Genomic DNA, 15,918 nt, shown 5'->3' with positions numbered 1-15,918 from the left:
AGTACGTAGAGTTGCAAGCCACTTGGACATCGCAATGCACATTAGGTGGAATCACATGTTACTTGGTCGTGCAATGGCCTAATATCATAGGTTGCATTGAATTGATCTCATAGATCGTAGTAGACTGGCATCATAGACTGATCTCACAAGTCTAGACTCATAGCGAGATCTCACAGGACTTACAAGATTTGCTTCTTAGGGTAGGTTGCATCGGTTTTATGGTCAACCAAGGCCCAACTCTAAAATGTAAGCCTGAGGCCGAAGACTAGAACATACCTGATTTTCCTAACCTGATCCTAGGCCAAATTATAATTTTATCCACTTAGGCCCAGGTCAAGTTTGGATTAGTCACTGAACCCATTTAAAATTATACATGCATGTATACATTATGTAAATATATGTATGTATAGAAATATGCAAATGTATATATATATATATATATATGTAAGTATGAATGTGTATAATCATATTGGGTTCAGTTTCTGAATAAGGTCATGCTAGGCTTGGGCCATGGTCGGGCTACGTAAAGGGTAGGCCTAATCCCAGCCCAAAAGGTAAAAAAACAAAGCCTTGAATCCAAGCCCAACCATATAAAATTTTGAGATGGGTCGATCTGGGCTTGGTGTGCTATGTTTTGCGTTTTCTGTACTTGCCAATCATTAACTTATTCTTGGGTCGAATAGAACCTCAATTTTAATCCACCCATTTTTTATCACTCGTACTACCTATGCGAGAACTTGATCACTTATCCCATATATGGTACCTCCATAAGACCATAACATATGGGTCGTTTAAGTTTGATAAATACCGGCTTAATATTAAATTTTAAAATAGTTAACCAAAAAATTAATTTTAAAATAAACATTAGTTTTATAATTATTAAATCTAAAAATAGTTACAATAAAAGACCAATTTAAATTGTATTTAAAAATAATAAAACAATAAAATTAATAAAGTATTTTTATTAACTTAAAATCCATCTAAATTCCATTTAGAAATAATCAAATAATAAAAATAATGAGAATTAGTCTATTCATAAAATTAATTATTAATATTTGAACAAAAACAATTTAATTAATTTAAATCAGTAAAAATAAAAACATTAATAAAAGTAACAATTACAAATACAATAATAACTTTTATTAATTTCAAATTCATTTAAATACCACTTATAAAATAATAAAAATGGATTATACGATTTTATAATAATTATAATCAATTATCAAATCTTATAATAACTATCAAACTTTATTATTAATAAAAAGTTACAAATTAAAATACATTCAAGTTTAACTTAAAAATGATAAACAATTATAAATTATAAAAAAATTAAAATTAATACAAAAATGGTAAATAAATTATTAGTTTTAAAATTACTCGATTAATTTTAACTCCATTTGAATATCTTGGACTAATAACTAATTAATAGAATTAATAAAAATTAGGGTAAAATATAAAAAACTCCCCTAGGTTTTCTGAGAATAATAAAAATCTCCCCTGTATTTTGATTAATACAAAAACGTCCCTTATAGTTTTGAATAAATAGATAGTCACCTCCCTTTCATTACTTGGTGGGACGGAAAATGCTGACATTTTTCATTTGTTTGTTTACCCTTAAGACTATCGGCTAAGGTGTGGAATCCAATATAACTTTACCCTTTTATTGCTCCTCTCTTTGTTTCACTTTCCACTCTTGAAACTTTTTCATTTTTCAACTCGAGAAATCAGGCAATATTCACCCACAGTAAATCATAGGCAGAGGTTGGTCACTTCAAAAAGTTCAAAGAACACATCATGGTTTTCAAAACCGTTTTGGACCAGACGGTCAGATAAAAAAACTAGGAATCGGTCAGGTGGTTGGTTGTGTAGCTGAATCGTTCAAACCATCTAACCGTTTTGACCATTTGTTTTAATTTTTTGTTAGAACGGGCTATTCATTCGATTTAAACGATAGACTGTTTGACCTAAGAACCAGACCCTGACTTTTTAATGATGATCAAAGGTGAGGTGATGTCAGGATCATTTATTCATATATATGGTCCACCTATTTAGGATTTTTGGTGGTTGATGTCATTTAGTGGGATTATTCCTTATGTACAGTAGTAGTTGTAGTACTCTGCTGCATGCGTGGTGTCTTTGCAATTTGAGACTGGATTTGCAGAAGGTCTGTTAAATCTTTAAACACTAATTGCAAAGTAACAGAGATCAAAAGTGTTTGGGTGCCCCTTTGTCAATGGAAAGAACGCAATAGTTGATCGAACATATGGCAACCATTGAGAAATCTGGTAGGTGAACTACCCAAAACAACAAAAAATGATGACTAATGTTAATATCTTGCAGGGACCAAACAACGGAGGTTAAAGCGGTGGATAAATCATGGAGTGGACTGGATGAGAAATGGTTGAATCATGGTTTTTAAAATTGGACCAGATCAGATGGTTGGATCAGAAAAACCAAAAACCGATCTTTCATTTTTCCTCAAAATCGAATTTTTCTCAAAAACCATTGATTTTAGATAGCAAATCACTGACCCAGGCGATATTCAATTCAGGAATCCCTGACTGATTTATTCTCCGAGTCGGTTTTAAAAACCTTGGGTTGAATTACTATGGGGTTGTGACACTAATTGCAAAGCGGCACACGAGAAGGGATCCTCTCTTTTATAAGTTAAACATTCGATCTAAGTCTGGTGTAGCATGCCAAAATGAAGACAAACGTTAATGGATGATTTCTCAAAGGTCAAAGCCTATCACGACTACGAGGGAATGAATCAATGGGCGATAATGTGTAATTAGGGCAATTTTGTAACTTCCTTGTCTCTCTCTTATTGACCAAATGACGAAAGGGAGGTGACTATCAATTTATTGATAAGTATAGGGGAGGTTTTCATATTTTATTTTTACCCTAAAAATTAATACAAATTTGTATAACATAAATTTAGAGAATAATTAAAGAAGAAAACTATTGCACTAGCTTATTATATCATACAATTTATGATGAGATTCAGGCTCAGTTGGGAACGAGCACAAATATAAATATGTATAATATAAATACATACAAAACGTAAGGTTTTGAGCTCTACATATTTGTATTTATACTCCTTTCAATGAGCCTCAACAAAAGCACTTACAAGGATAACTTCTTCAACCATAGGGGGCATCATCACAGCAGTAAGTGTCAAGCAGTATATACACCACCAAAAAGGCAAAAACAAATGCAAACTGATGTTGGATTGTGGTTGTCAACCAAAGGGTTCTGATAAATACATTATCTTGTTTTGCTCCTAGAGATGTTTTTCATTATACCACATTGAGCAACGATAATTTATATATCTATGAATAGGAAATGGATGCTCTCTGCATCCAGGAAATGGAATCTATTCGTGCGAGTAATTATTATACTAATTTAATAATTTAATTATTACAGTAATAATCTAATACGTGAGAGTAATTATTACACTAATTTAATAATTATTGATTATTACAGTAATTTAATAAATATATAATTAGTGATTATAATTAATAATTACTGTTATTATGAATATTGTTAGTAACTAGATATTTACTTTAATTTTACTTTAAATTAAAATTATAAATATTTTTATTAAAAATACTGTTAATAAATTTAGTAACCTGGTTTTAATAATTACTGATTATTATAGTAATTTAATAATTATATAATTACTTATTATAATAATAATTACTGTTATTATAAATATTGTTAATAAATAGATGTTTAATTTAATTTTACTTTAAATTAAAATTATAAATAATGTTATTAATAAACACTATTAATAAATTTTGTAACTATTGTTATATAAAAAATAATTAAAAATGTTATTAAAAGTATTGTTATTTGATTATTTAATAAAATATTATAACTACTGACTATTACTGATAAATACTATTAATTTAATTTAATTTTGGTATTTATTAATTTAATGAATATTATTAATAAATCCTATTCATAAATTTAATAATTATTGTTATATTAAAAATAACTAAATAATATTATTAAAGCTATCATTAATGATTATTTAATTAAATAGTATAATTACTTACTATTATTGATAAATGTTGTTAATAACGTTTTGACAACTGATGGTTCGATCGTCCAGTTTGAACAGATGGCCCATTTTGACAATAAAAATTACAATACCGTTCTCACCACCAGTTTTCGAGTCGACGTTTCGATTATCCAGTTCGAATGGACAGTTCGTTCTGACAACAAAAATTATAAGCAAAAAATTGAGTTTGTGAAGTCCATTAAGTAGTATCATACGTGTTATGTCATTCGAACGTGTGACTCATATGACCCGAAAAATGAACCATTCTAGCCACCGGTTTTTGGTTTGACGGTTCGACTGTTGAGCTGGAATAAATTGTCCGTTCTTACAACAAAAAATTACAAGCAAAAAATTATGGAACTGTTCTGGCCACCAGTTTTCAGGTCGATAATTTGATCGTCCAATTCGAAAGGACGACCCATTCTGACAACAAAAATTACAGGCAAAAAATTGAGTGCGTGAGGTCCATTAAGTAGTACCATACATGTTATGTCATTCAAGCACATGACTCATATGACCTGAAAACAGAATCATTCTGGCCACTGGTTTTCAGGTCAATAGTTTGATTATTCGGTTCAAACGTATGGCCCGTTCTAACAAAAAGAATTAAATAAATAAAAAAAAAAAACCATTGAACAGGTCAACGGTTTGACTGCCTGGGTCAATTGTTCATTGACCGATTTAATGATTTTTTGCCAGAGAAAAATAAAAAACAGCCAAAAACCATTGAACATGTCAATAGATCGATGATTCAACCGCTCGGGTCAATGGGTCGTGGATCAATTCAACGGTTTTTAGCCAAAGACCAAATCAATGGGTCAACAATTCCATTCCAGCCCTTGCAAAGTAGGGCCCCTTCACTAGTTCATGATTATTCGAATAAAGAAATACATTTTATCATTACCAATATTACAATTTACTTGTTTAATCCATCGAAATTGAAGGATACTGTTCACCCTCGAAAATCCACCCTTAACCCCTCTCTTTCTCAATAAATCTTAATCCCAATATCAGCTTTCCACCCAAACCTCAACCCGGAGGTATTTTTAAAACTGAATTCTCTCCTTTAAATGCTTCCCGACTTCCATGTCCATGGAGAGTCCACGAGCTAGAAAACCTGACATTCCAAGTCATTGTTTTGCTTACCTGGGGTAGTAGTTAATGTATAAACTAGAGTATCCTCACTTCTAGATTTTAAACAAAGATATCTAATATAACTAGATTTTAAATAATTAAAATAACAAAATTATGTAATAAATTTTAAAATTTTTTTTAAAGTAAAAAATAATTATAACATAATATTCAAATTAATATTAATTTTATATTTTACAAAATTAATATTAATTTTATATTTTACAAAATTAATTATACAACCATGTAACAATAAATAATTAATGTTTTAAAATTTAAGTAATGATATTATTTAAATAGCTAAATAACATTGCAAATAACTAATTTCACTTATATAAATTAATAATTATAAAAATAACTTTCAAAAAATAAATATTTATTAATAATAATTTCAAAATCTTAATCTATACTTATTATGTATTTATCTATGCATATATTAATATTTATTGCATTTTCATTAATTGTATATTGCTTTTTGTGATAACTATATGTTCAATAATTATGTATAAATTTATTTTTATTTTGTTATTTAATAGAAAATTTTCAATAACTATTGAAGATTAAACTATTGTTATTTAACTTTTTTAAATTTAATTTATTATAATTATTGTATATTTTGCATTTTTGTTATAATCTATTCATTAATATTTATTAAAGATTTAACTATTACTTTAGATTAAATTATTTATTGACTAATTTAATATATTTTTTATTATTTATTGTATTTTGTAATTATTATATTTTTAGTATCAATATACTTTCAATAATTGTACAATTTTGCTATAAATTTTCAATAATTATTGAAAAATAAACTATTTTTATTTACTACTTATTACACTATTAATTTACTTGAAATTAAGAGTATTCAGTCATAACTGGTCAACTCAAGTTGTGTATTGGTTTGGATCAATTTTCAATTTGGTCCATTGGTAAAAGATTTAAACTTAAAAAATTAAATTTTAATTTTAAAAAGTATAATGGCATTAATAAAAAATAAATGTAAAAATTAAATTTATTATATAAACTATTTTAGAATAAGAAATATGAAAAATTTTTCACCTTCTTAACAAATTGTTCAATTTTGATCAAATTACAAATGGCTAAAGCAAAACCAATCCAAACTAGTCAAGCTAGGAAAGTATTCAACAAAATAAAATTGATTTCATGTAAAATCTTTTATAAAAATGGTTTCATAAAAGTGTTTTTATTAAAATGCTTTCATAAAACTGCATGATATAAAAATGCATTCATAAAAATATTTTTGTAAAACTACTTTCATAAAAATAATTTTTTAAAAATATTTTCATAAAAATACTTTCATAAAAACACTTACATAAAAATAATTTTATGCTAACTTCAGTTTTGATCAGTTTCAAATAAGACAATTTTAGCCTCATGATTGGAAATTTGGTTCAGATCAGATTAGATCGAATCCAAAAACATGACAATTCACACCCCTAACTGCAGTATATCCATAGTCTTGCCGTGATGTATATTGTCTACACTAGTGAAAACATGCTGTATCCCCTGCACATCCGTATCTTTAATAGACGCGCTATCACCCTGCCACTTTAACTTAAAATGATTAACACCATATGCTGCTCTGTTCGATTGGAGATAAGAGCCATCCACAAATATATTGGTTGTGTTATCTTAACAGAAGCCTATTGGAAACTGAGAGATATTTGTAGAGGCAAGGATTTTTGTAATTGAACTCTCAGGCTTTATTATTTTGTTATAATGCACATTCAGGTTCCTTGAATACTAAAGCAACCCAGTAATTAAGATCTCCGTATGGTTTCTCATTTCGGGTGTAGATATGGCCCTTGTCCCCTTGTCCCCTTGCCAACTGCTCTTTCCATTGATGAACTATTTGACGGAGAATCTTGAGTTGTGTTTGTTCCGTGATTCAAATGCTTCGCCCGAGCCAAACATTGGGCATGCTGATCCTGTTGCTGGAAATAAAAGAGTTTATCCCCAGTTTGAACTAGCACCCCAATAAGCTCTCCGAAGGAAGATTTGAAATTTAGACCCCAAATCTCAACCAAATTTACTTGTGCCACATAAGTTGAGAGTTCAATGGATGAAAACACCTTATAACCTGACTTGCCAGTATTTTTGTAAGAACTTGATTTTTTCCACAGTAATTGGTCCTGTCCTACATGTCCCAAAGCATTATCCCATAAAATGCTTGTTGCAGTTTCAAAAAAGAACTTTGCCAATAGACACCAGCTGCCCAAGAAACAAATACAGTTGCAAAAATCACCAGATTAATGCAATTCTGGACGGGAAATAAACTTAATTCATTCTTCTGTAACTCTGTTTATTCTACAATAGACCTAACTGGAGATGGAAATGCCTCAGAGGTAGTGACAATCTACTAAATAATCGGTCATCTTTTGATCCGATAATACGTGCATATGCAAATCCATCACAGGCAAATCCAACCAACCACAACTTTTTTGGATATAAACAAGAAACAATACATATAAACATAAATGAAGGACCATGTTAATGTTTTCAAGAATTTACGAAACTCATCCAAAATGACATTTTCTTTGCATAAGAAACGGGCCTCAGCGGTAGTGACAATCAAATATCATCAGCTCTTGGTCTGATAATTCGTGCATCTGATGCATCATTGGCACATAAATCAACATGTATTAGGAATCCCTAATCCATTTCATAATTTAGTGCATGAGAATTAGGTCCCAAGAACAGAGATAAAAAAAAAAAAAGAAAAGAAATGCAAAATCAAATTTGTTTGAGGTTGGAAGCAAGTAAGCATAGAAAGGATTCCTGCCGCATAAGCTGACATACAAAAATATGCATCAGAGAGATTCCCATAGACGAGTCATCATACTCCTAAAGAGTGCTGATGTCCCTGTCTGTTCTATCATCACTTGCACGAACCGAATGCCAAATCATCAGTTATACAAGAACAATTGGTAGAAACAAACTTTCAAAACAGTAGAGTAGCAGAGAGGAAAAAGCGGCCTCAGATTAAGTTCTTTTCATAGTAGTAACTCAGTATATTTAAACCCATCATAGACAGAGAAGCAATACAGTTTGCAAGAATCTACCAAAAAGAATTGAATATAAAATCAATGAATAAGAAAGCAAATAAAAGAAACGAGTGCCTCAGATTAAAGTTTTTTTCATGGCAAATACTCATAGTATATTTAAAGCCATCATAGACACTCAAATCTAAAGATAAGCAAGAGTAACAGAAACAGAAAACCAGAGATATGGTTCAAAGAAAGCAGTAGTAAATGCAGGGCTACTCGAAACTATTCGATTTAATGCATCAGAGAGATTCCCAAAGAACAAGTCATCATGCCCCCGAGGAGTTCTGATGTCCCTGTCTGTTTTATCATCACTTGCACTAGCTTTTGTTCTCGCTCCTATTTTCCTAACACCGTCTTGCTCACCTTAAAAAATCTACCAATAACATAAATGGCTCCAAGCTATTTTCTTTCGTTTATTAGGAAAAAACGACTAAATGCCTCAGATCGGTTTCTTTCACATAAAGTATTCAAACTACTTTTAAAACCATCACAGGCATGGCATCGAAACCATCATCAAATCCAGCCACGTTCCCCAACGGGCACTGGATGGAGGGATTTTCCCTCCGTTGAAGCAACGAGCAATGCAAGAGAAAGCTAAATGAAAAATATTATCTTTAGAAAACGATAGTACAAATTACCTGATTGAAATTAAAAACCATGAGAAAGAAAGGAAAGACCGAAATGACTGGATCAGCTGAGAAAATAAGAGATAATTTACAGTTCAAGAACCCCCTCCCAAAGTATAAACAAGGTGATGGAAACGGCGCGAGGAACTAGACAACCGGAATGGTTAACTATTAGGGTTAGGGTTATGGTTGCGGCGGGAGCCACTGGTAGATCGAGAATTTATAGAGAAAACCCAATCTTGGGCGACTGCGCAGGAGCGGACTGGGCCGCTCTTGATCAACCGAGGCCCAAGACCCTAGTAAGGGTGTCAATAGACCGGCTCCCCGTCCAGTACATAATCAATTTCGACGGATAGGGACCAACAATACATATTGGATTTGACTAATTCTGTCCAAAATATTTATTAGATTCGATTCGGTCCGTAACAAATTTATATTTATATTGGATTGGGTTGGATTAAGGTAATATTTACTCCATCCATATAAGATAAGAATATACGTATCAATTGATTGAATTTGGGTTGAAATCAATCAAATCACAATGAATTTGAACAAAGTGGACGGTCTAAACATTGAATTGGATCATTCTAAATTGGTTCAAAACATTCATTGGATTGAAATGGACCTGGTAATTGACTCATATTGGACTGGATTAGATTTGACCAAATCCAATCCAATTGACACTTCTAGACACGAGGCGAGGTGGGATCCACATTAAAATTTGATGCATTGGAGATAGGAGTTGGATTTGGGTTTGGATTAGTTGGGTTGGGGTGAGTTTAAACTTTAAACTATCTAAGGGTTAAGCCCAATGCAAAAAACATAAAAACCCAACTTCTTAAGCCCAGGCCTAGCCTCAGCCCGTATAACATTGCGAATTTGCAGGCTATGTTGATTTGGGTTAAGTTGGGCCTGCCCAAGATGCATTCCTAGATTCTCAAAGATGATTAAGGTATTATATTCATACAAGATACTTTTTTGGGTAATATCATATAAGGGCAACTTTTGGGGTTTTATATCAATAAAAGTAATATTTTTAAAAAATTTTCAAAAATAGGTTTAACTTTTTAAAAATAATATCAATAAAGGGCAAAACACTGTTCATCATCTTCTTCTTTCCATTTGTTCACCAACGCCGCTGTCCGCCACCGCCGGCCACATCCGCCTTCGGCAACGTTGCCGGAGGTGACGGTGGCAACGCTGGTGGTCATTCCTCTGTTTCCACCCACCTCTGCCTCTGGCAACGTTGCTAGAGGCGGAGGTGGCAATGTTGAGCTGAGAAATGACCACCAACACTACCGCCGCCACTTCTTCCTCTGGCCACCTCCGGCAACGTTGCCGAAGGCAGAGGCGGAGATGGGCATAGGTGGTGGCGGGCAACAGTGAACGGCGGTGGCGAGCGGCAACGGATAACGGTGGCGGACAACGGCACTAGTGAACAAATGGCAAGAAGAAGATGATAAACAGTGTTTTGGCCTTTATTGATATTATTTTTAAAAAGTTAACCTATTTTTGAATTTTTTTTAAAATATTACTTTTATTGATATTAAACCCCAAAAGTTACCCTTATATGCTATTATCCCTACTTTTTTTTGGTAAAGGGTTTGACTATGATATGGAAAAAACATGATATGGGAAAAAACTGACCAATAAACTAAGATCATAAATGCGATAATGATTAAGGTGTTATTTATCAAAATTTATGGGTCAATACCCGATACAAGGCATATCAAACAATACACTATGAAAAATGGAGACAGACGTGATTCAACGAAAGATGATACTCTCCTCACAGAGGGCCCCTCACAACGATCTCACAGGCACATCCCATTGTGTATTGGGAACGTCTCCCGTAAATAATAACACAAATTACATGAGATTTTCCCAATGCACGGCGGGATGTGCCTGTGAGGTCAGTGTGAGGTGTCATGCCACATGTGTGAGGAGGAGATCCGGTCTCAGGTAGTACACCCATTCAAACTAAAACACCAACTCCCTACAATTTATTGCCTCATTAACCCCTAAACCAACATTCATTTTATGATAATAAATTAAATCCATTAACTTTTGTTCAATTTAATGTCCACAACCAATTTAAATAAATAACATATAATATATTCAACCACCCCAATTATAAATTAAAAAGAATAATTTTAAAATTAACATTTTATAAACTAATAAAACAAATAATCTATCAAATCCAAATTTAGATAAAAAAATGATTTTTAACCTTAAGAGATTTATACAAATTAAAAATTAATAATAAAATAATTATTTTAGTACTTAAAATTTATAAATTCGCACATGATATGTATCATAAAAAATGTATAAATTATTAATTAATATTTTAATTTGTATTAAATAACAATGTATTTATTATTTACAAATTATTTTTTTATTTGTATTTGGTGCAATGCACCATTAATAACTTCCCCTTGACCCCTTTTTCCCCAAAGTGTTGGTTGTGGGATTCGATTCCACAACAACACTAGAATAAACCAGCTAACACACCAATGAGCCAACCCTCGATTGGTCTATTTACAAACTATTCAAGAACATAATATAAATAAAATCTATCAAATCCACTAATACACATTTATATCAAAAAAATGATAATTTAGAAATAAAAATATTAATAATGGAATAATTACTTCAATAATTAAAAATTATGAATTTACATATGATATGTATCTTTGAAGTTTAATAGATTTGATATATTTTAAGATTATAAATTTCATAAATTATTAATTGATATTTTGATTTACATTTTATAATAACACATTTATTGTAAACAAAATAAAAATATTATTTACCAAACATTTGAGAATTAAATTTTTATTTGAACTTTTTATTAATTAAAAATCTATATAATATGTGTCTTGGGTTGGGTTTTTGATTAATGTATTATTAATAAAGTTGTATGATATCTATGCATTCTATTATAATAATTGTAATGTATCTCTTCATATGTACCAATAAAATATACATTTTCTATGCATTTGTACACTATTTATGGTTATTTTACACTAAATTTAGTGGTATTAATACTTATGGAATTTATATGCATTTTCATAGCGTATCCAAGTGTTTTCATATTTTTCATCTATATCCATGTGTTTCTAAAGTGTATTTGTATCCGTATCCAAGCTGTTTGATACAATATTCAATAACGATACTTTAATCCATAATGACTCCACAAGGCCACAAACACAAAGGGAATCAAACTTTGTAAGCTCATACAAACTTTGGAGACACCATTATTCCCAGAATTGCCCCAATTAATAATTAATTGGGATAATCAGGTCTGATTCAATAGACTCAATTATTTTGATAGATGTATTTATATATTTATTTAAATAATAACTTAAAACTTAAATTGTAATAATATAGCCTTAAATTGGCAATAAAATAGTAAATTATTTATATGTTAATAAATTAAGTGTTTTCTGACTAATGTCATCTTATATATAACAAAACTTATCACTCCAAACATAAAATATGAATAAAACATATAAGAAAACTAGGGAATCCTTAGATATATTAGGGTCCATTTAATTTGTGGGTATACGAGACTAGAATCGGGCCTATTCCTAGCAAAGTGGAATTATCCCATTTGAGGGAATGGTCATCCTAGTCTTCCTCCTTGGGCTTATTCCAAATAATAATAATAAAAAAAAAAAACAATGACTTAACGCTATTGCTCTTTACCCAATGCCAACTCTCTTTGGTAGGGATGTTATTGGACTGGATTTGGTCAAATCCAATCGAGTCCAATGTGAGTCCATTAAAAATGGACCAAGTTCAATCCAATCCAATGAATATTTTGGACTATTTTGGACCAGTCCAATTCAATGTCTGGACCCTCTAACCTGTTCAAATTCATTTGGATTTAGATTGGTTTCAACCCAAACCTGGTCCATTAACACATGTATTCTTATCTTATATCAATGGATCAGATATGGGCAAAATCCAACCTAATCCAATATAAATTTGCTATAGATGGACCAGGTCCAATCCAATCTAATAAATATTTTGGACCGGATTGGTCCAATCCAATATATCTTGTTGATCAATTCAAATTGATTTTGGACTGGACGGGGTCCAATCCAAAACTGATCCATTGACACCCTTACTCTTTGGGAGTCATGCACATCTCATGAAATCCTATTCCAGTTCTTATTTGAACCAAATAGGCAAGAAGAATGAGCAATTCTAAATTTAACTTTAGCAGATTGGTCCAATCCACTATATCATGTTGGTCCATCCAAACTTATCCATTGACACCCTTACTCCTTGCGAGTCATGCACATCATGAAATCCTATTCCAGTTCTTATTTGAACCAAATAGGCAAGAAGAAGAATGAGTGATTCTAATTTTAACTCTAGGGGACTTCGATTCTTGTTCTGTTTATGATTCTAACTACAAACCAAATGAACCCCTAATAAACTAATCTTTTGGGTACAAGGAAGAACCAAAACCATCCAATTATTAATCCAGACAAAATCATGATGCTAGAACTAGCATAATCAATTTGGTTCGGTTTGGTTGTGCAATTTGAACAACCCATTGGTAGCCCTAGAATGGACCTACTAGGCCTAGTAAAAAATGCATAGTAAAGATTTCTAGAATTATAATTAAAACATAATAATAAAAGCAGATACCGTTGCCTTTACAATGGTAAAATCACAAACTAATGAGCATGAAAATGCAACTTCGAACTTTTTTACTAGCCATTTTTTGCTCAATTAGCAACCCAAGAGGTGGTGAATTGGATGCCCTCACTTTCTTTTGCTTTAACTATGAAATACCTAAGGGTCCGTTTGATTTGCAGGAATAAGGATCTAAAATCAAAATCAGAATGGTCCAATTCTGATTCCAACCATTCGGTTGGGCTGACTCAGAATCCTATTCCCATTTTTGGTGGAATGGCATTCCCCCATTTAAGGGAATGACCATTCCTCCCCCTCCCTTAGGAATGATCAGAATCAACTCCAATTGATTCTAAATCTGATTTTGATTCCCATCTGAATCAAACATGCAAGAGTAATACACCATTCCAATTCCAATTTTAAAGGATTTTGCTTCTTTTTTTTTTATGATTCCTACTATTAACCCAATGAACCCTAAATTTGGTTCAAGCTTAACCAACTATTTCAGCATAACATGTTGAATCATTAAGCAGAAAATGCAATGGTATTCACTAATCACTTAAAGCACACTAAACCCTATCAATTCCACTTAGGCTGTGTTTGGTTTGAAGGACAAAGTAGGGAAAGGAAGGAAAATGTAGGGAAACCTTTACATTTCCCTACCTTTTCCTTCAAACCAAACATAGCCTTAGGTTGTTTGTAGGAGCTCATTAAAACATTCACAACTGATCAAATTATGCAAGTGATTAACAATTCATTCAAGTATTCATAAATTGATTAACTATTTGAATTTAAAGACATGGTTGAACTCATCAAACCTCATTTGCAAACATGAACTAAATTACTTAGGGAATTTTGAAGTGAGAATCAAAACAAGAGCAACATAAAGACACCTCAATTTATACAGGTTCGGCTCTTTCCAAGCCTACATCCCTTCCCTACAGTCACCACCTTGAAAATTTCATCCACTAACCAATTGGCTTAAGGTGCCAGCCAAACTACGTACATCAGAGTACACTAGATAGCTTTAACGGGTCCCATCTAAACCCTTTACCTAGAAGACTCAATGCCACACCTTTGCCTTTCCTCCAAGTAGGGTTGTTCATGGGTCAGATTGGGTCAATTTACTAGTGTTTTTTCAATCGACCCGAGTTGGTCGGATTGCCTAAAGATTAAACCGAAACCAATCATTTATTAAGTAAAACTGACTTAGTTGGTTTGAGTCAGTTTGGGTTGGTTTGGATTTCAATTGACCCCAAGCTTTCACATGAACTCAAAGTGCATATTTTCTGGAAATATATTTAAAACTGAAATATATATAAAACCAAAATATATATGCAAATATATCAGAATATATATTTTTTAATTTCTAAAAATATATATTTCAGAAATAAATAACTAAAAAATTAATGCTAAAAATAAGTAACTAAATTAATAAGTAACTACAAAGAAATAGGACAAAAACAACCTAATTAGATAAAGAAATACCAGCTAACTCAGGTTGGATTGAGCCGGATAAGTCGGTTTGATTAATTTGAATTTATTTGTGAACAACCCTACCTCCAAGAAGACTCGACGCTCCTAGATAGCCTTCACGGGTCCTATCCAAACCCTTCACTATGCCTTTGCCTTCCATCCAATAGTACTCGGTGCAACCAAATAGCCTTAACGGATCTTATCCTAACCCCCCATGGATAGCCTTTACGACTCCTATCCAAAACCCTTTACACACCAACAAAACACCCTTGTTCTAGTTCTTCCCTTATACTTCTTGTTGGTTGTTACACAATTAAGTGCTAAGATATAGCTCAAACTATTTAAGCATATGTATTAGCTAGGTGTGTTTGTTAGTGTACAACCATATAAAACATTTTTTTTTTATTTTGTGAAGACAATCCTGTCCATTCATCTTTATATATATTTTGTTGGTTGGACCAACATTTTCAGATCAACCCTAAAAGCCTTGGAGTTCTCTTGCTTCTCTCTTGTTTGTCTCTCTTTCTGTGGTTAACACATTAAACCTGACCCAAATCAGCTGAAGATAATTGCATCTGACAAAACGATGATTAAGGTCTTCCTCCATTTGGCACACCAGGCAAATTGGAGATGGAATTATATGTCGATGTTCTAAATCATACACTATGGGTAACTTATTAAAGGTGAGTAACCAAAGGAAAAACTGGACTCAATAGTGACAGGGGACCTTCCATACATTCCTACAACCAGTAGAAATGTGACCAAATTGCATTCTAGAGAGAAACTTATAAGCTGATTTGACTGTGACATTTCCATCCTTCGTAAAACCCTAATACCATTTTTCTAGCATATAATGGAATTGAGTTATAGGAATGGCATATGTTGCTTGATCAAGAATATG

The 15,918-nt window shown here is 31.9% G+C and overlaps 1 long non-coding RNA gene and 3 other non-coding genes across 4 annotated transcripts; all 4 read right to left on the bottom strand.

Moving 5' to 3' along the window:
- Positions 1-6,897: 6,897 nt before the first annotated feature.
- Positions 6,898-9,210, bottom strand: LOC148852046 (uncharacterized). Its single transcript, XR_016099982.1, has 2 exons — positions 8,904-9,210; positions 6,898-8,099 (listed from the first exon to the last, which is right to left on the bottom strand). It is a non-coding gene; the product is annotated as an uncharacterized LOC148852046 (long non-coding RNA).
- Positions 8,023-8,107, bottom strand: LOC148852049 (small nucleolar RNA R44/J54/Z268 family). Its single transcript, XR_016100131.1, has one exon. It is a non-coding gene; the product is annotated as a small nucleolar RNA R44/J54/Z268 family (small nucleolar RNA).
- On the bottom strand, positions 8,331-8,401 carry LOC148852048 (small nucleolar RNA Z267). Its single transcript, XR_016100125.1, has one exon. It is a non-coding gene; the product is annotated as a small nucleolar RNA Z267 (small nucleolar RNA).
- Positions 8,499-8,584, bottom strand: LOC148852047 (small nucleolar RNA R44/J54/Z268 family). Its single transcript, XR_016100132.1, has one exon. It is a non-coding gene; the product is annotated as a small nucleolar RNA R44/J54/Z268 family (small nucleolar RNA).
- Positions 9,211-15,918: the final 6,708 nt, after the last annotated feature.

The sequence above is a fragment of the Nelumbo lutea genome, chromosome 5 (genome assembly GCF_056320005.1).
Source record: "Nelumbo lutea isolate HS-2025 chromosome 5, American lotus-T2T, whole genome shotgun sequence".
Classification (NCBI taxonomy): Eukaryota; Viridiplantae; Streptophyta; class Magnoliopsida; order Proteales; family Nelumbonaceae; genus Nelumbo; species Nelumbo lutea.
The sequence above is the reverse complement of the archived record's forward strand: the minus strand, read 5'-3'. Positions and strand labels throughout refer to the sequence as shown.